The sequence below is a fragment of the Chinchilla lanigera genome, unplaced genomic scaffold (assembly GCF_000276665.1).
Source record: "Chinchilla lanigera isolate Chin_1 unplaced genomic scaffold, ChiLan1.0 scaffold00044, whole genome shotgun sequence".
In the NCBI taxonomy this organism is placed as follows: domain Eukaryota; kingdom Metazoa; phylum Chordata; class Mammalia; order Rodentia; family Chinchillidae; genus Chinchilla; species Chinchilla lanigera.
This window is the reverse complement of record NW_004955445.1, coordinates 18243099-18269927: the sequence shown is the minus strand read 5'-3', so window position 1 is coordinate 18269927 and position 26829 is coordinate 18243099. Positions and strand designations below refer to the sequence as shown.

At 46.0% G+C, this 26829-nt stretch overlaps 1 long non-coding RNA gene across 10 annotated transcripts; it reads left to right on the top strand.

Annotated features, from left to right (window-relative positions):
* The first annotated feature begins 247 nt into the window (after nt 1-247).
* Nucleotides 248-25673, top strand: LOC102011372. Of its 10 annotated transcripts, none has more exons than XR_001235588.1 (6): nt 248-950; nt 1870-1990; nt 3259-3310; nt 5354-5439; nt 17095-17292; nt 25448-25673. It is a non-coding gene; the product is annotated as an uncharacterized LOC102011372 (long non-coding RNA). The 10 variants fall into 10 exon arrangements; XR_001235585.1 differs by having other exon boundaries at nt 25445-25673; XR_001235584.1 differs by having other exon boundaries at nt 25399-25673.
* Nucleotides 25674-26829: the final 1156 nt, after the last annotated feature.

Sequence of the window (26829 nt, the reverse complement as noted above, 5' to 3'; positions counted from 1 at the left end):
AGGACGGACGATCCAATAGGAAGCATGAAAACTGGAGGAATGAGAAAGCTGTCTCCGTAAATATTTTCGGGATAACCGGATGCGTGGATACGGGGTGGGAGAATGGTGGGCGGAAAGAGAGATGCTTGGTTGTATTTAGCTAAGCCTGGATGGTGAGCCTTAGTGGAGGGTTAGAATTTCAGCTCCTCTTTCCCAGGGGGCGCTGCAGGGCGAGTCGCACAGGCTTGGCCTGGCCGGGAGGCGGCGCTCTAGGCTGCAGCCTGCGCTCAACCATAGCTCCCCAGAGGCGGCCGACTTGCTGGGGTGTTGTGCTCTGTGTACCCAGCTGCTTTCACTCCCGGCACCCGGCTGAGTCGCTGCGGGGGCGCGCTCGGGGCGTGCTCTGCGCCAGGCTCCCAAGGCTTGAGGTTTCTCCCTAGAGCAGGGGAGACCGAAGCATCTGTTAACCGGGGGCCTCGGCCTCCCGGGGCTCGCGTGTCCCGGGCCTCTGCCGCGCCGGGCTGACCGTCCCCGAGCGGTGTCGTAGCCGCCCCTCCCTCCTGGGGAGGACGCCCCGTGTGATCGGGGACCGCACGTCCCCTGGTCTTTCACACCCGCGTGCGGGCCTCGGGTTTGGGGCGTTCGAAACCCGGAATTTGCTTGTCTGTTCGGGCTCAGTGTCGTTCTGTGTGCCTGGACTGACTCGTTTTCACTAAAAGCCTTTCAAGACCAGGGCTAAAACCTCCTTTTTCCATACGGAGTGGCTGAGGTTTCGATTGAGGACTCTCCCAGGGCCCAAGGGGACAGCATCCAGACTGTAAACTGAAGCCTTTTCCTCCTCTTTCCCCTGCTTAGGTCTCTCTGCTTCGCGGCCTCCCGAAGGCTGATGGAAACTACCCCTTGACCGGCGCTGCTGGTTCTGCAGCACCCAGCACCCCCTGCCTTCCGTGCTCCAGGGACCTGATGTCCTGGTAAGTGCACTTTGAGGCCTAGGGGCCTTGTGGATCCTGGTTCAGTGGACACCCGCAGAGGCGATGGTAGCTGAGCACAGATCTGTGTGGCAGAGCTCCTGCGCAGACCGAAGCTTGCTGTAGCACATGAGGGTCTGGGTTTGGAATCAGAAAGACCAGAGGTCAGATCCTGGCTGAGTTCCCTCATGGTTTTTTGGTTTTTTTGTTTTTGTTTTTTTTTCTTTTTCTTTTTGGTCTTTTTGAGACAGGGTCTGGCTATGCAGTTCAGGCTGGCCTTGACCTCACTTTGTAGCCCAGGCTGGTCTGGAACTCACAAAGATCCTCCTGCCTCAGCCTCCTGAATGCTGGGATTACAGGTGTGCACCTCCATGCCCCGCCTTCCCTCATGCTTCTGTGCTGCACTTCCTATTAAATAGGGAAACTGCAAAGATCTTGAGATCAGAGAGCTGACTGCTTTTCTTGTTTTCAACCCTGGTGCCTGGTTACATGTAGATAATCAGTATTCATGGGGTGAAGGAACGGTTTGCGCATTTTTATCAGAATCGCTCTTCCTGTAGACTCTGTTGGAGGGGGCTGAAGAAGTCTTTATCTGAAGCAATGATCAAATAGCAATCAGCGCTCTTTGAGCTTTGCACTTGGACAGTCAGTAAGTATCCATTTGAGGTTCTTTGGCAGGGTACAGGTCCCAGCTGGAACGTCTTACAATTTTGTAAGTTTACACAAAAGATGATCTCAAAAGTCCTCCCTATTTTGTTGTCCCCTGCAGCATTGTTAGCTTTTTTCCTGTGTGAGAAGGGACCAGTAACAGCAGCCCATTTGTGAAGCAGCTAGCTACTGTGCCAGAAACACATGTAATACCAGGATGGGTTCAACCAAGTGACATTCTAATGGCTTATCCGGGGCTTCTTGTTGATTACAGAAATGACAACTTGGTGTAGCCGGCCACGAGAGGTGTCCATCTTGCCAGGAAGCAGCAGGACCATGGTGCATCTAAATGACACGTGTCCTCTGGAGGTTGGGGACTTCTGCAGGTTTCCTAGGTGTGATGTAGGTGGAAGTGAGATGAAGGCACCATCATCCTGGCCCCAGGTGTACCTTCCCTGGGGGATTTGAGATGCATGTGGCTCCCTTTGGTGTGCTGATTTGGGATTGGAATCTGTAAGGATCGCCTCCTTCCTTGGGTGTGTTGGTGGCAGAATGCCTGAGTCAAACTCAGGATTTTTGCACCATACTCACCCATACCCAAATCTTAGTCACTTTGTTCAGGCCGGCTCTGAGCTCACTTTGTAACCCAGGCTGGTCTCGAACTCGGAATGATTCTCCTGCCTCAGCCTCCTGAGTGCTGGCATTACAGGTGTACACCACCACACCCGGCCTTCTGGGGCCTTTTCTTAGCCTCACTTTCATCCACTAGAAAGCAGAAATATGATGACACAGTTTTTCTTTGGGTCACAACTCCCTGACTTCTACAACACAAGAACTCTATTAGCTAGCTAGCTAACTTACTTGCCTTTGGTTTTTTTGAGCCAGGGTCTTGCTATGTAGTTCAGGTTGGCCTTGAACTCACTAGCCCAGTCTGGCCTCGAATCACAGCAGTCCTCCTCCCTCAGCCTCCCAAGTGATAGGATTACAAGCATGAGCACACGGAACTTTTCATCGGTTTTCTGTAGAGGTGTCTTTGCCTCCCCTGTCTGGCCATGTTGAAAGAATGTTTGTAGGGTTAGAAACAGTTGTTGGGTCCTTGTGTTTAGCTGGGTTGGCTGCTCAAAGCTTCTGCCATTTCCCTCCTTTTACAGCAATCCCCCCCATCCTCTTTGCCCCTGCATTCGTAAGTGATCAGGGGGCACCCATGTCCTGGTCATTGGTGGTGCAGGCAGAGGAAATGTGGAAAGAATTGTCCTATGTTTGGAAGGCTGCATGCTTGCCTTCCATTTCTAGGAGCTTTCCCACACTCTTGGTTCTCATCATGTATCTTGGACTTTGGGGCTGCTATGTGTTCATTACTGTTATTGGGGCTTTCACTTCCTGCTGCTTGATTTTGTGTGTTGCTTAAAGTTCTCCTTGGTGGCCAGCAGTCACTGCCACTCAGCCAATCTGTGTTTTGTATTAGTCAGTATTGGCTACCCTGATGCAGACCATTCACTTGGTTAACTCTTATTTTTCACAAGGAAATATTGTGTTTATTTAGGAAATAGTGGCCACCATGTTTGAAATGCTTTCTGTCTGGTAACTACTGTGCCAAGCCCTTTCCTGGTGGTTTTCATGCCCATGATGCTGGATGTTCACTAGTGCTCCCCGTCTTTTGCAGGTGTCATAGGAGTTTTCATGTCAGGAACATCTTAGACCCCCATGTCATTGAGGTAAGATCTCTGGACCACTGATCCCTTGCATCTAAAATAGTCCTGTGCATGTTCCCAGGGGCTTTGAGTGACGGAAGAGGTGAGATGAGGCTGGCAAATCTGCCAACCCAGACAGCCTAGATCACATCTGACCCTTCGCATGCTGTGTTAGTTAGCTTTCTGCTGCTGTGACAGAATACCTGAGAAAAACTACTTAAATGTGGAGATTATTTTGGCTCAGTGTTTCAGAAGTTTCACTCCATGGTCTGCTAGCTTCATTGCTTTAGGCTTATGGTGAGGCAGAACTGTCATGGCTGATGGCATGGTGAAGGAAAGCTGCTTACATCATTGTAGCCGAGAAGCAGAGATAGAGAAAAAGCCAGACAGAAAGGGATAAGGCACAACGTATACCCTTCCAAGCAGGCTCCCAGTGATCTATTTCATCCAATTAGGCTCCTGACAAGTCCATTCAGCTCATTAATTTATTAGTGGATCAATCCACTTGATGATACAGTTCCTTCCCAAAAGCCCATCAGCTGGCAACCAAGCTTTTAATGCAGTAAGCCTTTCGGGGAGCATTTTGGATCCCAATCATCACACTAGTCTTTAGTGGGTGCTGTAAAAGTAAAAGCTCCAGAGTCTCACTTGGACAGTAAGAGTCTCCCAGCTGACTGCCCTCCTTGCCTGGAGGTCAGCAGCAGCATGTTATAATGCAGAATAGGTGAATCTGGGCATGGGGGGTGGGGGTCCCCTTCTGCTGCTATCTCAGTCAGTGACCAGCTCAACCTAGTTTTCTTCATTTGAAAAATAAAGTGATAAATATTTTTCCAGAGTTTCTGCCCAAGTTGACTTCTTTTTGATTCCATGTGGCAAATAGGTTCTTTGGGGATTTTGCCACTATCGGAGTCCTGTGCTTAGCTGCGCTGTTTCCCTGGAGTGGGCCCATTCCACAGGCCACTGGCACCAGCGTCTCTTCCAGGGCCGTTCACTGGTGTGTGCACCTGCATTCTAAAGTGACCGTGGGCTGCCTGTGCCCTGGTCGTCAATTATGCAGGGAGAAGAACTGAAAGCCGTTTCCCGTGTTTGGAGGGTCCAGCCTGTCCCTTTCAAATGCTGGCACTTTCATACATTTCTTTCCTGCCAACACATTCCAGTCTCAGGAGTCTTGGGGGCTGCTGTGTGAGGGTCAGTGATGGGCGACATTTTGTCTTGGCCCGGCTCAGCTTTGTCTATCATTCTCAGAGACCAGACTATGTACACATGAAGCTTTAGTTACATTTAGGAGGTGGGAGGAGCCAGGATAAGTTATACATAGTGAGTAAGTGAACTGTGGGGTGACACACAGTCATTACCACAAAATTTTCAGAGACAAGTGGCCTTTTGGAAGTGTTGGGTCTGGGCAGGCTTTGGAATTCTGGGGAACGGGTATGTGGAGGACTTTGAGACTGAGGTGAGCAAGAGCTCCCAGTCCTGCTGGGTTGACAGGTGGGCAGGCCAGTAATGACAGCATGGAGGGATGGCTGCTGGGGTGGTCCTTTGGGACCTCGGTGGGCGGAGCTCTGAGAGTGGAACTCTTGAGGTGTCTCTCTGCCAATTACATATCTGCTCAGTTTCCCTGCAAGAAGTTGTTTTAGAGTTTCTACCCATTTCTGTATGTATTTTTTGAGATGGGGGTCTTGCTCATTGCCCAGGCTGGTCTCAGACTAGACTTTAGCAGTTGTCTCACCTCAGCCTGTCCAGTGCTGGGACTGTAGTGGAATGCATCACACCTGGCCACGTAGTGGGTTTTTGCTGGCTTGTACCACTGGTGGTTCAGAGCCTACCAGCAGCAAGATGTATGAATTATGACCCTGTGGTGAATATGTTAAGACGGTTCCATTTTAACTGTTTTCTCTGTGCATTGAGATTCCTTTTTTAAGACAAATTTGTTGTGAAAAACACCTGGCAATTCAGACATGATTACTTGGGAGCATTCTCATTGGTGGCAGCTTGAAAAAGGTGAGGTGACATTGGAGACCAAGTACTTGTAATAACTTTCACTCTTTGACCACCTTATCACCTTAGGGTTGCTGCCCTGGATCTGGAGTTTGCTGAAAGAATATCAGAATGATGACATGGGGTTCCTACTCCCCTGAAGGGCTCTCCTCATGGTGAGTTACTGCCAAGAGGCTAAGTCTGCCCGTGTTTCTGAGGTGGAAATCCCCAGCCAGGCCATGGGCCTCATCTGACCTTCTCCCTTAGCTGGTTGTAATGTTGATCATGAACACTGGAGTGGAAGAGTGAAGAATGACATCATTACACGACACATTCCAGACCTTAGTGCAGTGTCCTTGGCACAAAACGGAGCATGTTTTTACTCTGCACGAGCAAGCAGAGGGGAAGCCCAGTACTTTGGGGACTTGGAGTGCAGAGGTGGAGACCTTATACTTATGTGTACCAGGTAGGCGGGGTATAGAGAAGGTAGTCACAGGGCGAATCTTCCAGTTTTCACTCACTGAGAATTCCCACTTAGCATACTCCTAAGGATTGACCTAGGAGATATAAGATGGGATGCAGGATTTGAACTGGTGGTTGAGCAATCCCATGTGCATCTGGGTGCTCAGGCTTAGGAGCAAAGGGAACTGTTAAAACTAACTTGGCTGAGAAACATTTGGGCCAGGGATTTGGAAGAGAAGATGATAATGGGGTGGATGAAGAGATGGAGATGGACTTAAGCCCTCAGGGAAGACAGGTGTGTTCTGAGCTTGATGGCAAAAGCACAGTGAATTTAGGAAAATGGTTTTGAGCAAAAGTAGGAGTGAGGTGGATAAAGAGCAGCTCCCCTTGGAGAACTCTAGCAATGTAGTAGGCAGTGCCAGGGCTTGGGGTTTCTGCTACCCCAGGTATATTTGGTCTTTGGCCAGTATGTTCATTAGCAATGATTGCAAGGATGTGCCCAGTGTGTGTGTGTATTACCATTTGTGGGCATGTATACTTACCCTGTCCCCCTTGATCAGGTGTAGTCCATACAGAGTGACTCTCCGCAAGGCTATGATAGGAAGAAGAGACTCAGTTGGTCCATTCCTTCAATTGAAATTCACTGTAACTGAGACTGAGGTGGGAACCAGGCTGTGAGACCCCATAAAAGTGAGAAGGAAGCCTTTCCAGGGGCTGAAGAGTCCATTCTGCCAGCCACTTCTGGGAGAGGTCCTTACTTCTACATCGCCACCTTAATTCCTACCCAGAGACTGTACCATTTCCCATGTGCTTTCTGGAAGACCTCCCCCACCTCACCTCAAGCCTTCTCTGGCCAGTTTCAAGTAACTATGGCTCTTGTCCTTCAGTGAGAGATGGGAACACATTTCTCCAGTATGGCCCCCTCTGCTCTGTTTCTGTTGCTTGGTGCTGTGGCATTGGCAGCCATCTCTTTCCTTAAAGGCTGACCGTCCCCTTTCTTGGGATATCAGCTGTTGAGCTTCCTATCAGCTATTGAGAACAGTGGCTACTTCCTTTCCCTTTAGTATCTCTCTCTCTCTCTCTGTCTCTCTCTGTCTCTCTCTGTCTCTCTCGCTCTCACTTTCACTCTCACTCTCAGTTTTCTTGTTTCCCAACCACTATCTCAGTCCTACACCCTGGGGTCCTTCATGCCTTATTAACCTGTGCTTTCCAGTAGCAATTGAGAGCAATGTCTACCTCCCTCCTCTCAAGGCTTTGTTTCTTTTCTTTTTTTTTAAAGTTTTTTTTTTTCCATTACCGGGAATTGAACTCAGGACCTCGCACTTGCCAGGCAGGCGCTGTGCCGCTGAGCTAAATTCCCAGCCCCTCAGGGCTCTGTTTCTATCTCAGTTTTTTTACCCCACTATCATAGTCCTACAGTCCAGGCTTCCTCATGCCCTGTTAACCTGTGCAAGAGAGGACCGGAATGGAGCACTGGGCAGGAAGGATGAGCGGAGCTTACTCTGGTGGTGGAGAGGAGTAGGGCATGGGAGCCTTGGCTGTCAGGCCATGATCACTTAGGTGCTGTGGCCCAGCCTACAGAAAAGGACAAAATTGCTTTCCTAATAAGCCAGACTGGCTAGTTTGTGGAAAGTTCACATATTTCTGGCCCTATTTCCATGCATCCTCGTGGTGACGTGTGAAGGAACATATTGGAGTACTTGGCACAAACAGGAAGTACCCAGTGAAATACAGCTCTTTTCCATCATTACCTTGTTTCTTTGAAACTAACTGGTCCTCATTGCTGGCAAGGTCTCGTAGGCCTTTTGTCTGCCCTTAGCCACTCTTGCCCACCTGGGCCTCACCCTCCAGAGGGCACAGGCCAGTTCCTGCTCGCTCTGCCTGTGGCCCTCCTCATACCGCCCTCCTCGCAACACCCCCAAGCCCCAGCACTCTACTACTCATGGGCCCTAAAAGTGTTATTTCCCGGCTGTGTGCCGGAAGATGCGCCGCATTTCAAACTGCTGGCTCAGCTTCGTCACCTCCTTCGGGAAGCTTCCTTGGCTGTCCTTCCAGCCAGACTGCACTCTCCACGCCTCTTCTCATCCCCACCAAGTGTCAGTTACCTGCTGCTGCAGGTCTGGGAACTGGCAGACAAAACAGGCAGAAGAACAAATGCCTGCTTTTATAGCATTCTTTTAGAGGACAGGGATATACCATAAACAAAATGAAGTACAAAATCTCTGGTATACTAGAGAGATATAAAGCAGGGAAACAAGACAGGAAGTGAGGGGCTGGGGATTTAGCTCAGTGGCACAGCGCCTACCTGGCAAGTGCAAGATTGTGATTTCAATTCCTGGTACAGGAGAAAAACCAAAAAAAAAAAAAAAACAAAAACAGGAAGTGGGAGCAAGTGAGGGAGTGGCATTTTGCAAAGGCCTCACCTCAGAGTTGTGCACTGAAGGAGGGACTCTCACCTCTGGGTATTTACTACAGCCTGGGCAAGTCACCGTCACAGTGTGGACCAGGAAGGATAGTGTAAGGCTCCAACCCCGCCTGACTCCCCTAGCCTCCAGCCTGCTTGCTATCAGAAGCACTGCTCTCTCTACAGGGAATTCAGCTCAGCACCTGAGGCTGGCGGCAGCAGCAGCAGCAGCAGCAAGCACAGGATGTTGTAGAGGAGATAAGATAGGGCAAGGAATTTTTGCAGGTCCTGGGGACATCTGGAGACACCCTGGAGGACTTGCCCACTGAGGTGCAAGACTGCCAGAGAACTTTGTTTTAATGTCCCCTGCCTTCTTTCCATTCAAATAAAAGAGACACACTTCTCTTTCGGGCAGATAGCTTTGTGGCTTTCTGCCTGCCTGCACCCAGGTATTAAACCATATGCCTGGTTGCTATCACAAAAGCCTGGTGTTCAGACCCGAGAGACAGAGAGGGCTAGTTCCCTCTCTGAGGGGAACATAAGTCCTCTCCTGAGGCTTCTCCCCTAGGCTGAGACCACTCGGTGACATAGCTCCCTCAGACCTCAGCTTCTACAGCTCCTGCCACTTGTGCCATGCCAGATCTCAATGGGTATTTCACACCCCCACACACACCCTCTTCTCTCTCCTCTTTTTTCCCTCTTGCCTGTCTTTCTTTTCCTCCCCATAGAGTGACAGAGAGGTTCACCCAGGCTTGCCCCTGCTTTTTGTGCTTTTTAAACTCCAGCGCTGAAAGCACTCCTGGGAAGGCTGCTTCCCTTTAGCATCTGACCAATGCGGACGATTGCCTTACTCATTGCCTTGCTCAGTCCTACACATTGTGCAGCCTGGGGTCCCGTCTGGAGACTCAGCTGCTCTCTCTTACTCTCTCTGTACTCCAGCGGGAAACTGTCCATCCTCAGTTCCCCACCTGTCCCCTCTTGCTTGTCTTCTGTGTAACTTCAAACCTCTCTGTCTCCTGACCTGAAACCTAAATGGCTCATTTATTTCTGTAACATGGCGTGGCCACACTAGGAGCTGGACAATAAATCTCGGTGGCCTGTTCATGGTACTTTTGATATTTCCATTTTTTGAGATCTGGACAATTACTCCCATACATAGAAATGGTCTGAAGTGGCTTTTGTCCAGGTCTTCCTTACACTTGGAAGTATTTCTACTCTGTGTTCCTCATGTGATCCCTCCAAATTCTCTTCCTTTCCTTTCCATCCAAGCCCACTCCACTTTCCTCCTGTGCTGATTCTCCCCTGACCAAGGACCCTTGGCATTTCCTTGGCATCCTTTGCCCCCTCCAGCTGAGCAACTCCTCAAGCGCCCCTCCACCACCAGTCCTCTGATGGCACTCCCGCCATAGTCCCTGCAGCTGCGCCACTCCCTCTGGATTCCAGTCAATCAGGAACTTGTCCCATCTGTCAGTCCCCCGATCTGGTGCTTCCCTCTGAATCAAGGGCTCCTCCTTACCTTCTAACTTTGCCGCATACTTGAATGGGACTACAGTTTGGTGCACTTTTCCCAACTCCTTCTCCCAATTTCCACTTCAGGAGGTGGCAGGAGCTGAGGGAATTGTTTGGGTTCATGTTCCCTTCTCCCTTTCCAATCTGCCTCAAATTAGCATCTGGGTTCCCTTCATGTCAATCCCACCAAATATATTCAGGAATTTCAATACCTCTCAAGGTCTAGGATCTCACCTGGGATGACCTAAATATTCTTCTTTCTTCTACCCTCTCACCCTGAGGAACAGGAGCATGTTTGAGATCTAGCTGTGGATGACCACACACACCTTGAAATGAATCTTCTGCAGCCATCCTCCAGGCTAACCCAAACTGGGACTTTAATCATCTAGACAAGAATGGATAATGCACTGCTCAAAGGAGCTGTAACTCTGTGATCACTTGTTTGATCACTTGTTTGGTTGAGAGCCTCCTTAAAGCAGCACACAAGGCAGATAATTATGACAGACTTAAGGAAACCACCCAGACAAAAGATAAAAATCCAGCTCAGGTTGTATCCTCCCTGGCTGCTGGCCTCAGGCATTATTTCGCCCTAGACCCAGCAGGCCCAAAAAGGTAACTGATTTTAAAGATGCATTTTATTACTCCAGCTGCCTAAATATTCGAAAACAGTTACAGAAACTGAAGACAGGCCCTCAAAACCCATAGCAGTCCCAACAGCTGACCTGGGCTGTCCTGCCGCAGGGCTTCATAGACAGCCCCCACCATTTTGGTCAGGCCCTTGCCTGTGATTTGCTCTCCTTCCACCTGATTCCTACTCATACAGTATACAGATGATATCCTCCTCTGCAGCCCCTTTTATGAATCCTCTAGACCGGATGCTCTCCTACAACACATAGACACAAAGGGCTACCATGTATCTCTGTCCCAGGCTCAAATCTCCTCTCCATCTGTCACCTAGCTGGGTGTTATTCTACACAAACACACTCGAGCCCTTCCTCCTGACTCTGTCCAATTAATTTCTCAGATCCCGCTCCCCTCCATAAAATGGGAACTTCTCTCCTTCTTTAGGGTGGTGGGATATTTCCCTCTCTGGATTCCTGGCTTTGCCCTTGTTGCCAAACCCTTACATAAGCTTACAAAAGGGACCCAACCAAACCTTTAGATCCTAAAAACTTTCCTCACCTTTCCAAACCCTAAAAAATTCCAAGAACAGCTCCAGCCCTGGCTTTGCTATACTGTAGTCAGCCTTTCTGGTTATATACCCTAGAGCATGGTGGTTGTATGGTTGCCATTTTGGCCCAGGTGCCAAGCCCACGCCCAGTTGTTTTCCTATCTAAAGAACTCAATCTCACGGTCTTAGGCTGGCCAGGCTGTTTTCGAGAGGCTGCTGCAGCAGTTTTTGTGCTCTAAAAATTACTAGACATGTGCCACTCACACTACACTCCTCTCATAACCTGTAGAATCTCATATCCTCATCACATCTCTCTCATCTTCTCTGCTTCTCATATCTTACAGTTGTATGCACTTTTTATAGAAACCCCTACAGTAACTGTTGCCTTGGGTCCTGACTTAGATCCTGCCTCTCATCTCATACCCATTCTGTCTCCTTCTGAGATGCCAGTTCCACACAACCGTCTGTCTCTCATCCACTTCACAACCTCACCCTTTCCTCATGTCTCAGCTTTCCCCTTGCGGACCCCTGCTCATACTTGGTTTATCAATGGGAGTTCCTGGTAGGGCTTCTTGCACACAGCTGGCTAAGGCAGGATACGCAGTTGTCTCCTGTGACTCTCTTATAAAAGCTGCAGCTCTTCCCTCATCCACTACCTCTCAACAGGCTAAACTGACTGCTCTGACCCATCACCTGTGCTGGCCAAAGGGTTACAGTTTAAAAGGGTTATAGGAATCTACACAGATTCCAAGTATGCATTTCACATACTTCATAACCACGCTGCATATGGGCAGAGAGAGGATTCCTCACCTCTGGGGGATCCTCAATCACCAATGCTTCATACATTAAGGCCCTTCTCTAGGCAGCCCTTCCACCAACATGGGCTTCTGTACTTCATGCAGGGGACACCAAAGACTCTCAGATCCCATAGCTGCTGGAAATGCTTTTGCCGATAAAACCACAAAGGAAGCAGTTAATCTCTCCCATGAAGCTACAAAAGGGAGATACTTTGCCCTTTCCTGCTCCCCCCAGTCCCCCTCTGAGTGTCAACACCCAACACAAAGGAGGGGTGGTTCCTAGATAAAGAAAGATTCTTCCTCCCAGACTCACAGGCCCACACTCTCCTTGTATGTCTTCATGATAATTTTCATGTAGGTTAAAACCTCTAGCCCTTCCACTTGAGCCTCTTATCTGCTTTCCTTACTGGAAGACCCTTCTTAAGACTATTACAGCTCAGTGTAACTACCAGGTAACTACATCCCAGGGTTTCCTGAGGCCCCCTCCTTTTCCCATACACCACGTACAGGGATTCTCCCCAACCCAGGACTGGCAGATTGACTTCACCCACATGTCATGGGTGCAAAGTCAGAGTATCTTTTAGTCTGGGTCAACACCTTCACTGGTTGGGTAGAGGCTTCTCCTTCCAGTTCAGCATTCACTAATTTTCTCCTAACTGACATAATCCCCCTATTCTGCCTCCCTATTTCCATTCAATCAGATAATGGCCCAGCCTGTATAAATTGGGTTATACAAGAAGTGTCTAAGTCATTAGGGATCCAGTGGAATTTACATACTCCCTGTGGATCTCAGTCCTTGCATAAAGTAGATAGAGTGAGCTAACAGTTTTCTTAAAGCCCATCTTACTAAACTAACACTCCAGCTACACAAAGACTAGGTCCTTTCCTCCCAGTTGCTCTTTTAAGAGTTTGCTGTATTCCTAGAGAGCCTAATGGATATAGTCCATTTAAACTTTTATACAGACACACCTTTCTTCCTGGGCCAAACCTCAGGCCAGAGACAAGGCCTATCGGGGATTATCTGCCAGTTTTACAACAGGTCCAAAAAAAAAACCAACAAAAACCATATGCTGCTAACCTTCTGCCTTCTCCCGACACCTGCCCATATGATGACAACCTGGCTAACAAATTGGTTTTAATTCAAAATTTAAAGCCCTGGCCCCTGCAGGAAAACTGGAAGGGACCTTTCAGAGTCACCTGTAGCACTCCAACAGCTCCAGGAGGTCCATTTACAAGAACTTCCATGGTGGATTTGTGGCTCTCACATAAAGCTGAGTCTACCTGACAGTTCGCAACAAATAATCTCCCTCATGGGCTGACCACAATCCCCAAACAACACCCAAATGTCCTGCCCCTGTGTATCCTGTCCTTTCATCTATTTTATGCAAAGGGTTTATGTTGATTTGACCTGGTTTCACCCTCAGGGTTCTACTCCCCAGTCTTTCTACAACTGGGTAAAAGATCTCTTTCACCAAGGTACACTGTGTGATTTCTCCCCATTTTCCTTCTTTCTTGCCTTCCTCCCGTCTGGTGATCAATAGGGAGGCCTATGATAGATAAGGCAGACTTCAGATATCCCGTTTTCACCATGCCTTTTTTTGTGGGTCCTATTCTGCATTTTGTTAGCACTACAACTCCGTTGCTTCCTGCCTCCAGGGTGGAATCACTTCCTATGTTCACAGTCTCATTAACCAGTACAATCCTCCTACCTTGCACAGAGACTCTTCCACCAGTCTCTCTGCCAATCCCCTACTATCTGTACAGCTTACCCACTCCTTACTTAACTGGCCCAGCTCTCCCTGGCTAAGGACTGTTGGCACTGTGTTTCCATGTCTGCTGCTACTTATTAGGCCACAGCCATTCTGCCACAGGTATGGACTCAACACAAATCTCACTTATCATCCCCACATACAAGGGGGGTTTCTGTTTACATATACTGGCCTCTGGGAAACGTGGCCTTCCTTTTTTCCCTGGGGTTTTCCCTTCACTGATTTTATTCATCTTTCTTTTTTTTTTGGCAGTACCAGGGATCGAATGCATGACCTTGCGCTTGCTAGGCAGGCACTTACGCCACTGAGCTATATCCCCAGCCCCACTGATGTTATTCAGAGAGGTAATGCACTGGCCCAGACAACTCAGCTTTTACAAACTTAACAAGTCTCACTTCCTATAAGGACTCAAATAAGGCCAGGGATGGCCCAATAACCACTACCTCTAACCTAACTTTTCAGGCTCCCCTTTGCATCTAGCACAATACATCCTCCAGGTCACTGCTTGAACACCTCTCTCCCCACCAGTGTAATTTCACACTAATCATATTAGCCTCCACTGGTCATGTTGATCTCCAAATGACCCAAAACCCCCCTATCAGACAACCTGTTCACTTCTCAGCCCCTCCCAGATTGTCACTGCTCCATTGCTTAACAAATACTCCATCTCTGCGTTGGCTATCATCTCCCATGTGCAGATACACATCCATAAAATGCCTGCGCGCAGACTCCTACCCAATCCAGCTGCCTCCTCATGCCCACTTTTAATCACTCCTCTGTGGAGCTGGTAATAGACACTAAAATGTTTTTCCTCCACTGGAAAAGCCAAACTGTGGCTGTTCCTCAGATTCCTCAAACCAAAGGGCCTTTTCAACCTCTTATGGGAGCTATTCTGTTGGGTACATTAAATGTTTGGGATAATAAAGACAATTTTGTTTACCCAGTCAAGATGTTTTCTTCCTCAGCGGAACCTCCACCTATCTGTGCGTTCCCACCAACTGGACTGGGACCTGTACATGGGTATATCTTACCCCAAATATAGACATAGCCCCAGGAAACCAGAGCCTGCCTGCCACAGTAAAGGCCCAGGTTCAACAGCACAGGGTGATTCAATTAATTCCTCTCCTTGTAGGCCTGGGAATCACTGCTGCAATGGGAACAGGGGTAGCTGGCCTGACAGTCTCTTTCTCTTACTACCACTCCTTGTCTCATGACCTATCTCAAAACCTTAAAGAGATAGTCGAGACCACTGTCACTTCACAATCACAGATTGACTCTCTGGCATCAGTAACTCCAAAACTGGAGAGGCTCAGACCTCTTAATGGCTGAGGAAGGTGGCCTATGTGTCTTCCTAGACAAAGAGCACTATTTCTACACAAATCAATTGGGCATACTATTGGATATAGCTAAAAAGCTGACTAAAAGGGCCTCAGAAATTAGACAGCATATGTCCTACTCTTGGATTAAGGCCTTAGGATAGGGCTCATGGCTCCTTCCCTTAGCAGGACCGTTGATTTGTGTAATCCTCCTCCTCTTGTTTGGGGCCTGTCTTTTCAGACTCCTATCACAATTCTTATAAGACCACATCCAAACCATCACTGATTGACAACTGCTGCTCTTCTCAGTCCGATATGAAGCAGTTCCCCAAGGTTTTCCTTCTCAGCAGGTTGCCCATTGAGCCCAAGTGTCACACAGGAAAAAGTCATAAAAAGTGGCACCCATTTCCTTCTTTCTTTTCTTTTTCTTTTTTCTTTTTCATAATAACCAAAAGACAGAAATGTAAGGCTCCAACTGGACCTGACTCTCCCAGCCACCAGCCTACTTGCCAGCAGAAGCACTACTCTCTGCAGAGAATTCAGCTCAGCGCCTGAGGCTGTCATCAGCAAGCACAAGATGTGAAGGAGATAAGATGGGACAAAGAATTTTGCAGGTCCCTGGGGACCTCTAGGAACACACTAAAATTTACACCAGACACTTCAAGGACTTTACCCACTGAGGTGCAAGACTGTCAGAGAACTTTGTTTTAATGTCCCCTGCCTTCTTTTTATTTATATATATGGGACACACTTCTCTTTGGGGCAGATAGCTTTGTGGCTCTCTGCCTGCCTGCATTCAGGTATTAAACCGTATGCCTGGTGGTTATCCCAAAAGTTTATGTGTACACCTGTTAGAGATAGTAAACTCTTTTTTTGGACACCAAGTCAGCACCAGGCTGAGTGTGTATTATGAGGCCAACGTCCACACCTACCAGCTCTGGCTCCCCAACCACAGCTCAGTGGACTAGGGAAGCACGGTGACCCAAGGGCAGCCACCAATAGGCCAAGATCATTGATAGTCCATGACTTCAGTTCAAGACTAAGCAAATCCCTGGGGAGGTCTGCATATGTTAAGAGCCCAGTAGCTTAGCTACAGGAACAGAAATAAGAAAAGACCTACTAATTGAGTCCTAGCAGCTGTACCCTGGGGTGCAGTGTATTCAGATCCTGTCATAGGTGAGAGAATTTTATTCCCTATCTGTAAAAGTCTTACAGGTAGGGAGTGATGCTCTAATTTCCAAATCGTGTTTGTGCTCCACAAGGTCTGGCTGTGGGCAGCTTTCAGACTTGCCACAAGGCCTAGGGCTTCAGACTTCTCTGCATTTTTATAAGGCATGGCCACATGACCAAAATTCTCAGTTTTGTTTGTTTTAATGAGACCTTATGTTCACTATCACTAAAGTATTATCACCATTACTAAAGTAAGCAGTGAGTGTGCTCATTACTGCCCAAACACATACAGCAGAGTGCCTGACACCTAGGTGTGCACAGGAATCGCTCATGCAGGTCCCTCTGCCACTATGGGCACATCTGCCATTCCCTGGGTGCCAAATTCAGCCTGCATTAGGAAGCTACCTAATGAAATAAAGAGTCACTGACTTGCTGTGGGGCCCAAAGCATGTTCTTTTGCCTCTTGGAACCTCACTTTCTGGCTTTGCAATCTCACCACAGACTAGCACTTACTCAAATAGCAATGATTAAATAAGATGACGCACGTAAAATGCGTGACACAGTACCTGCCTCATGCTAAGTGCACAATAAATGCCAGCTATTTTTTATCTGAGGAGCATATATAGATTGTTGACAGTTAAAATGAAGAACACAAATGTCATTATGACAGACTCATCTGTTAAAGTGACACCGCATACTTTCTTATTTGCTAATTTGCAGATAGCTCTGTGGGGCTAGTGTTAATCATTAATACAGACTGAACTTTATTAAATACCATGCACTATATTAAATGCATATTATATATAATTACCTCATTTAATCTTCACAACAGCCCAGTGGGTAGATTTAATTATCCCTCATTTTACAACTAAGGAAGCCAAGGCTTAGAGAAATGAAGGGACCTGTCTCACACCTAATGAATGGCACAGTCAGTGTTCCATTTCCTGGCATATGAGCTAATGAACCATGTTCCAGGCTGATTTCATAAAAAGCATGAGCGTACCTGGCTGTCAGATGCTTATTTGTACTTGGAAACTAGAAATTAGGATATTTGACTAGTCTTTCCATCTGCTTCAAATTATTGTCTATTATTCAGTCTTCCTAAAATATTTCTCATCCAAATCAGCAGTCTTGCTGTTGAACCTGTGAACTTGACATGTACTGGGAACAGTAGCTATGTTTCAGCCAACACCCACATATTAAGTGTCCTTTTCTCTCTATTGTCTGAAGCAGAAGTCATCCCAGGTTTCCAGAGCTCGAGGAAATCGGAGAAGGTATTACACCAAAGTGGCCAAGAACCAGGATTAATGTCAAGAAGAGCCACGATCTTTCCAGGAAACCATTGCCTGATACCTGACCTTTGTGAAGCAGCTGATGGGAGATTACATGGCAGAATCAGCCCAGCAGAATGGAAAGCTGGGCAGTGCAGAGGTATATTTGTTCATAAAAGAAAAAGAAAGGAGATATTAGGCACTGTGCTGAGAATAGAGCTATGAGGATGAATAGGAAAGTTTCTGACTTCAGAAGGATCATGTACAAGTATATAGATAGTAAATTCTATTAATTCGCACATCAGATATTGATGGAACAGTCACTCTGTGATGGGCTTCTCTCCAAGCTGAGCACATAGCTCCAAACAAAGCAAATGAGAGAATGAGAGTTCTTACAGAGTTCTGTCATTTAGAACTGTGCCATCCAGTGAAGCAATGGGAGCCACATATGTACAGTAATTTCATTTTTCCTTTTTTTGTTTTTTGAGACAGGTTTTTGCTATGCAGTTCAGGCTGGCTGTAAGCTCTCTTTGTAGGCCAGGCTGGTCTCGGATTCATAGTGATCCTCCTACCTCAGCCTCCCAAGTGCTGGGATGCTAGATGTGAGCCACCATGCCTGCCAACAAATGTAATTTTGGATAAAGAATGAAAAGAAGCAGGGGAAACACATGTTAGTAATAAATTCAATTATTAATAAAATTTTCCCTAAAGCTAAGTCCTTGAAATCTGGTATAGTATATATTTAATTTATGGCACATCTCAACTGAGACCACCAACCTCATTTAGAGTGCTCACTGGCCACATGTGACTTAGTGCTATCTTATCAGACCACATAGATTTGGACAATTGTGAGTTCAAGGGCAATTGAAGGAAGAGTGTTTTAAGGACGCCGGCTTTACAAGGAGGGTTGCTGTGTCTTCTAAGAGTTTAAGAAGCTGCTCTAGCTAGGGGTCCTCACTCTCTGCCATCCAATGTTTCCTGTCTTGGTGGAGCTGCACCAAGTACAGATCAGGTGTGCTTGATGAAATTCTGCATCGGGTTCCAGAGCTTTCTGGAGGCAGGACTGCCAAGTCCCAGGTGTGCTTGTCCAGCACAAGCCCTGCCTGTGGGAGTTAACCCTAGTGTGTCCAGAGCTTGTTCCTTCAGTCAGTCACTGCTTACTTACACAGCACCTACTCAGTGCTAGCCTGTGTGCTAAGCACTGGGAGCACACCCTGTGAACAGCTGTTAGCTTATACAGTCACCACACAATATCCAAGAGGGTCAGGCAGGAGGATTGCCTAAGTTCAAGGCCAGCCTGGGCTACACAGTGAGTTCAAGGCCAACCTGACTTACATAGCAAGACTGTCTCAAAAACCAAACAAACTAAAATATTCAAGAGGGATCAGTTCCAGAATCCCTTGAGGATAGCAAAATGCATGATGCTGAAGTCCTTTAAAGTGCTGAGATGCTGGGCATGGTGGTGCAAGTCAGTAATCCCAGCACTTGGGAGGCTCAGACAGGAAAATCATTGCGAGTTTGAGGCCAGCCTGGGCTACATAAGTGAGTTGGAGGCCAGCATGAACTAGATAGTGAGACCCTGTCTCAAAAAAGACAACAGAAAAAAAGTGCTACAGTATTTAACATAAGCCATGGACATCCTCCCATTTGCTTTAAATCATCTTTCCAATAATTATAATGCTTGATAGGATGTAAAATGTTATACTGTATTGTTTAGGAAATAATAGCAAGGAAAAAAGTCTGTGTTCAGTACAGATGCAACCACTTTAGACCTAACTACATAGCACATGAATGAGAATCTCAAAGGAGACCTGGAGAGAAAGGCTGACAGTCTGGAAAATAGAGAAGGTTAGGCAGTCACATCTGCATGACCCACTCCCTTCGTTCCCCCCCACACATCAGGAATTGAACTCACGACCTTGTGCTTGTCAGGCAGGCGCTGTGCCCCTGAGCTAAATATCCCCAGCACCCCCACTCCCTTCAATTAGATGCTAATTCCTAAATTTCCAAAACCTGTCAATAATGTAATCAAGCTATCAACCCATCAATGGGTTAATCCATCCGTGGAGTTGGAGCCCTGAAGTTAGAGCCCTTTGGATTCAATCAGCTTTCAAAAGCCCTACCTTTTAACACGTGAGCCTTTTGGCTTCAAACCACAACAAACAGCATTGAGGATGCAAGATGTTCAAAGACGGCTATCCACATGGCACACATCCTATAGTGCATATAAGAACACTGGTTTCAGAGTCAGAGAGTTCTGGCCCCACCCTGAAAGGTGACCTGGGTGACAAGTTTTAACCTCTGCATATCAGTTACCTCCTTGAGAGGGATGTGGTGAAGTTTAAACAGACCTGCAAAAGCTCTTGGGCTAGCAGTTGGGCTTGTTCATTGTTGGGAGTGGCTAAAGCTGGAAATTGGTCAGATGGGTGAGGGCGGGACAGAGCCAGACTGCCTAAAGCAGTCAAGCTACTTCAGTCTTGAGAAAAACATCCGGCCTGGACAATTTCAGTCATTAGTCGCTAGGCAACCTTGTGTCTCCCGATACTAACCTTGCAAAAGCATAAATAAATGCCTCTACTGTTGTTGTTCAGTCCTCTTTCCCATCCTGTAAGAGGCCTCTACCTGACCTCAGCTCTTGTCTCTATTTTCTAAATCCCCTTGCTGTTCCCCACCCCACCTCCAAGAGACCAATGAATCCCAGCAATCCATTGTTCAATTATTGACCCAGGTGATAATTTGTTGAAGATTCTTCTCCGTACCAAGAAGATGGGCAAGTTTTGTGTGTATTCCTATTGCTTGAGAACTCTGGGGCATGAAAGACCCCAAAGTAAAAGTTTCTTGAAAACCAGAGACATGGGTTGGAGGGTATAGCTCAGGGGTAGAGCACATGCTCAGCATGTGTGAGCCCCTGGGTTAAATCCTCAGTATGTTTTGGTTTTGGTTTTCTGGTCTCACTATGTAGTTTAGGTTGGCCTTGACTCATGTTGATTGTCCCACCTCAGCCTCCCAAGGTCTGGGATTACAGGTATGCACCACCATTCCTGGCCCTCAATCCCCAGTATGGAAAAAAAAAACGGACAGACTCTGCCTTCATTTTCCTTATTCATTCATTCATTCATTCATTCATTGAGACAGGGTCTCACTGTGTAGTTCAGCCTGGGCTTGAACTCCCTATGTAGCCCAGGCTGGCCTCAAATTCAAAGTGATCCTCCTGCCTCAGCCTTCTGAGTGCTGGGATTAAATATATGCCACTATACCTGGCAACTTTGATAGTTTTAAAGAACATTGGTAAGATATTTTTATTTTTTTTATTTTATTTTTTTTCTGGTACTGGGAATCAAACTCATGACCTTGCACTTGTCAGGCAGGCGCTGTGCCACTGAGCTAAATCCCCAGCCCCTGGTAAGGTATTTTTAATAGATCTCTCAGTTTTGGTTTTTCTGATGTTTTCCTCTTGATTACACTGGAGAGTATGGGTTTGGGGGAATAATTCTCAGAGGCTAAGTACCTCACCACAGCATAGCAGCAGCTACTTGAAAGCACTGTGACTCATCACCAGTGACATTTAAAAAAATTTTTTTTGATACAAGGTTTCACTATGTAGTTCAGGCTGTCTTTGAACTTGCTATGTAGACCAGGCTGGCCTTGAACTCACGGCAATCATCCTGCCTCAGCCTCCCAAATGCTGGGATTAGGTGTGCACCACCACGTCTGGCTAAATTTGATCACTTGATTAAGTGTTGACTGCCAGACTTCTCCATTGTAAAGTTAACTGCTTTTTTCTTTTCGTACTTTAATATTTGGAATATATAGGCTTGATTTTAGTGTATATTTAAAAATATTTAGAAGTGATGCCAGGCATGGTGGCACACACCTGTAAATCCAGCACTCAGGAGAAGCTGAGGTAGGAGAATTACCTCAAGCTCAAGGCAATCCTGACCTATATAGTGAGATCCTGTCTCAAGAAAAACTAAACTCACCAAACAAACAAACAAACAAAAAACCATAAATATTCAACAGTGAAAGAATATAAATTTTTCTCAAGCACACTTGGAGCATTTCCTAATATTGTTTGCATAGTTATAATATTTACAAAGTCTCCAGTACAAACACATCAGAACCATACAGACTACAATATGTGAGAACAACCTAAGGTTTAAGTAAGAGCCAAACAAAAAGAACTTAGACCTACCTGCATGATAATGAAGACAGCACAGATAAAAACTTGTGGACCGGGGCTGGGGATTTAGCTCAGCGGCACAGCGCCTGCCTGGCAAGCACAAGGTCATGAGTTCAATTCCCGGTACCAGAAAAACAAAAACAAAAACAAAAAAAAACAAACTTGTGCACCACAGCTAATCCAGTACACAGGAAAATGTACAGCCTCGAATGCTTATCTTCAGGAAAGACTCCTCCACCTTGTAGAGTAAGATATGGATGGGAGCACAGAGGCTGCTCACGGAGGAGCTTTGGCATCTGTCCAGGACTTTTGCAGCACCCTCAGGGAACCACTGACACCAAATGACCTGCCAGTTCAGCAGAATGGAGATACAGAACATTATATTTGATTCTACAAAGAAGAAGGAGACCTCTCCCCAACCCTAGCTTTGTGAGACAGATTGCATTTCTTTTGACAAATTGCATTTCCACTGGAAGAGCTGAAGGCCCCCAGGCTTCTCATTCTGTTTGATTTAGATGTGCTAGAGGCAGAGTATTGTTTGGGGAAGAATGTTGCAATAGTAAAAATCTGCTAGAGACTAGAGATGGAGCTTGGTAGTAGAATGCTTGCATAGTGTGCATGAGACCCTAGGTTTGTGCCTCACCGTTGTAATAATAATAATGAAAATAATAATAATAATAGTGAATAATAGGCAGGTGTGGTGGTGCACACTTGTAATCCCAGCACTTGGGAGGCTGAGGCAGGAGGACTCTTGTGAGTTCAAGGCCAGCCTGGGCTACATAGTGAGTTCAAGGCCAGCCTCAACTACAGAGTAAGACCCTGTCTCAAAAAAACTAAAGAAAAACCCCGATATTAATAATAAATTAAAATGCCATCTTTCCCAAATCCAGAACAGACAGCTCTTCTATAATGAAACAAGTCACACCAGAATATAATTCTGGCCTCTTTCCCTCCTTCCCAGATATCTGAGTAACTGCGAATTTTGTCTGCACCATTGTCTTAGGTGTCACTGTTAGTGCTACCTTTTCCAGAAGGCCCCATGTGTAAACCTCTTTTGTTCTAATAGGCTCTGTACAGGTTCTGCTGTCTCAGGTTTAATTGTCTTCTACTTAATGTGAATTAAATGTGGGAATATAAAGATCCCTTTGAGCTGTTCTCTAAAAGCTTTATTAGGGAAGCCACTTAAAAAGGTTAAGGTGATAGCCGGGCGTGGTGGTGCACACCTGTAATCCCAGCACTTGGGAGGCTGAGGCAGGAGGATCCTTGCAAGTTCAAGACCAGCCTGGGCTACAAAGTGAGCTCAAGGCCAGCCTGAACTGCATAGCAAGACCCTGTCTCTAAAACAAAAAAAGGTTAAGGTGAGATTCCTTGAATTCCCTTGGAATGGGTTTACCAAAGGCCACCATTCTCCGCTAGAGAAGGATGTACCAGACAAAACCTACCCATTCCTTTATTTAAGCCAAACATTATGGCATTGGCTCAGCCAAGCATCCCCGGTATCTCCTGCTCTCAGCCATTAGCTATGATGTGACTGGCACTCCCATGAGTTGTGCAGTATACAACCTACACAATCATAGATGACAGTCTTTCCTATCCTCAGTGGAAGATGCATGGAGATGTGTATGGGGTAAATGCAGTACACCCCTCATATGTACAAGGAACAAGGATGAGTATAAAGCCAGAAGTCTATACATAAAGACAGAGACACAGGACAGGGAGTGCCACACTCAGCATATAATATTTTTTTTAATTTAAATTTAAATTTTTTGGTTTTTTGAGACAAAGTCTTGCTGTATAGTTCAGGCCGCCCCTAGACTAACTATATAACCTGGGCTGGCCCTGAACTTGCAGCAACCCTCCTGCCTCAGCCTCCCTCGTGCTGGGATCATAGGCGTGTGCCACCGAGCCGAGCTAACCTTTTTTTTTTTAAGCACTGATTATTGCAGTTCAGGTTGGTCTTAAACTCACTTTGTAGCCCAAACTGGCCTCAAACTGGCAGCAGTCCTCCCACCCCAGCCTCCTATGTGCTGAGGTTACAGGCATGTGCCACCACGCCCCACCAAACCTCACCAAATTATTAAATCTCATGTGCCCAGCCAGAGCAATGACTCTTTATACCTTCTATTTTATGTAAAAGTCATATTGTAACAAAATCATTAATTGTTTACATAAGTTTTCTTTGCAGTATTGCATTATTTTTCGGTTAAAATGTTTAGGTGCTCTGAGCAAAAAAAAAAATTACAGCTTTACAATACTTGTTTTTAAACATACTACAAAGCGATAGTAACCAAAACAGAATGACACTGGCATAAACACAGACATAAATAGAATAGAGAGCTGAGAAATAAATTCACATATTTAAAGCCAACTGAATTTCAACAAAGGCAGCAAGAACATACATTGGATAAAATCTCTTAAATAGTCAATGCTAGAAAACTGAATATCTATGTATGTAGAAGAAAGAAACTAGTCTGCCATCACTCACCATATTCAAAAATCAACTTAAAATGGATCAAAAATTAAATGTAAGACCCAAAACTATGAAACTGCTAGAAGAAAATATAGGGAAAAATGCTTCAGGACATTGATCTGGACAAAGGTTGTTTGGAGGGAACCTCAAAAGCACAGGCAGCAAAGCCAGGCATGGTGGCTCAAGCCTGTAATCCCAGCACTCAGGAGGCTGAGGCAGGAGGATCACTCTGACTTCGAGGCTAGCTTGAGCGATACAGTGAGTTCAAGGCCAGCCTGCACTACATAAGAAGATTCTGCCTCAAAAAACAGAAAACAATAGCAAAAAAGCACAGGCAATGAAAGTAAAAATTAATGTGGGATTACATCAAATTTAAAAGCTTTTGTATAGCAAGGGAAAGAATGGAGTGAATAAACTGTCTGTGAATCAGGAGGAAATATTTGTAAACTATTCATCCAGCAAGGAATTAATTTCCGGAATATGTAAGGAACTCAACAGTAAAACAGCAAATAATTTTTTCTTCCTCTCCCTCTTTTCCTTCCTTTCTACATATTTTTTCTTTTTTCCCATACTGGAGAGTGAACCTAGGGCCTTTACACTGAGCTACACTCCCAGCAATACAAGGTTTTGTTCAGTTGCTAAATTGCTCAGGCTGGACCTGAACCTGAAATCCTCCTGCCTCAGCCTCCCTGAGGGCTGGGATTATAGATGTGTGCCATTATGCTTTGTTCTGGATAGATATAAAAGTTATATGCATGGCCAATATGTATATGAAAAAATGCCCAACAGCCAGGCATGGAGGTACATGCCTATAATCCCAGCACTCAGGAGGCTGAGGCAGGAGTATCACCGTGAGTTTGAGGACAGCCTGGGCTATACGAGTTCAAGCCCAGCCTGAACTACATAGTGAGACCCTATCTCAACAAAACAAACCAAAACCAAAGCCAAACCAAACCAAACAAAAACCCCAGGAGCAAATTCTCAGCAGCACTAATTATCAGGGAAATGCAAATTGAAACCACAGTGAGATACCATCTCACCCCAATTAGAATGGCTATTCTAAAAAAGACTAGAGATAACAAGTGCTAGTGAGATATGGAGAAAGTGGACCCTCTGTTGGTGAGAATGTAAATTGAGAGACATCATGGCAAACAGTACTGCAACTCCTTAAAAAACTATAAGTAGAATACCATATGATCCAGCAATCCTACTACTGGGTATTTATCTAAAGGAATTGAAAGCAGCATGTCAAAGAGACATCTGCACTTGCATTTTTATTGCAGCACTATTCATAACAGCTGAGACCTGGAATCAGCCTACATGTGCACTGATCGATGAACACAGAAAATGTATTATATTTATCCAAATATATTCAGCCGAAAAGGAATGAAAATCTACCATTCAGAGCAATGTAGGTGAAGTTAGAGGTCATTATGTTGAAAGTGAAATTAGCCAGGTATAGAAAGACAACACATGTTCTCCTATATATGTGGATGCTAAAGAGTTGATATCAAAGGAATGGAGAAAAGTGTGAAGGGGGGAGGGGTGGCAAGCGTGGCTAATGAATCAGGGATGGGATTGTGTAGAGGACTAATTTCTAATTTTTTACACCACAGAGGTATAACTATGGTTAATAAGAATTAATTATCTCAATATATCCAGCAGAGGACTTTGACTGTTCAGAACACAAAGAAATGATATGTCTGAGGTAACAGATATGCTACTGTCATGGTTTGGGGCTTTTTGCAAGGGGAACAATATAATACAGGACATATTTTATAAGATTATTTATCATAATCTCCCAAAGAATGACATACAAAAGAATGCAGGAAATCTGTCCACATACTAAGGACCAAAGAATCCAGCTGAGGGCCCGGGCCCTGTGATAATGTCTTGCATGAGCCCAGCTGAAGACCTAGAGCTCATTAACAGTGCCTCCCAGGAATCCAACTGGAGGCCCAGAGCCCATAACAATATCTCACGCAGGCCTGTTTCATGGATGTGCGCTGGGAAGGCCCAAAGGTCAGTGGTAGACTCTAGAAAGTCTGTGCCAGCAGGATGAAGGATCTGTGCTAGCAGGCTGAGGGGTCTGCACTAGAGCCAGGAAGCGATGCTTACAATAACCAGAGCTCCCCCGAAAAGTACCACAGCCATCCTCAGCAACAGTGAGGTCCCGAGCTCCTCCAGTGAAGAAGACAGCTGAGTTCCCATCAGGAAAGCCAACACAGCAAGCTTCTCCAAGAGACTGGGCAGTGCACCATCTTCCCCTCCAGAGCCAGGAAGTGATGCTCAGAGTGAGGATCAGAGTTTCCCCAAAATGAACCAAAGCTATACTCAGTACCAACAAGGTCCCAACCTCCTCGGGGGATGAAAACAGCCAAGGTCATCAGGAAAGCCGGCATGACAAGCTCCTCCAAGAGGACCAACAGCTCTTTACAGCTTCTACCAGCTCTCAACAGCCTTCTGAAGTTCCCAGCAGCTTAACTTCTGCTCCAATTCTGCCTCTTCTGCTGCTGGCAACAATCCTCAGGTGGGCCTCCCACACCCAGAACCACGCTTACTCAGTTCAGCTGGGTGTTACAAGTTGACTATTAGTTGTCAGTCCACCACAGCTACCTACCTGATCTGATCATTATACATTGTGTATACATATTGAAATGTCACATTGTATTCCATACATATGGAACTTCTGCATGTCAATTAAAAGAAAAATGAAAAACAACTGAACATGAAACAACTGATGATTAAATTAAATGCTGGTGTAGTAAGTGCCTGACTTACAAGTGAGTTCCTTTCTTGAAGAACATTCGTAAGTCAGATTTGTTTGTAACTCTGACAGTGTGAGTCTTATGCACCTTTGATACAAATATACAGTGTAAAGTACAAAGAACCATAGACACAAAAATACTGTAAATAAACTGTTTTACTTTTACAGTTACCTTAAATTGATAGTAGAGGATTAGGGTGAGCTATTTCTGTGATTTGTTCGCATCTATGCATGTTGGTAATGCTGTCATATTTGAACGTTCCAAACTCCCATGTAAGCT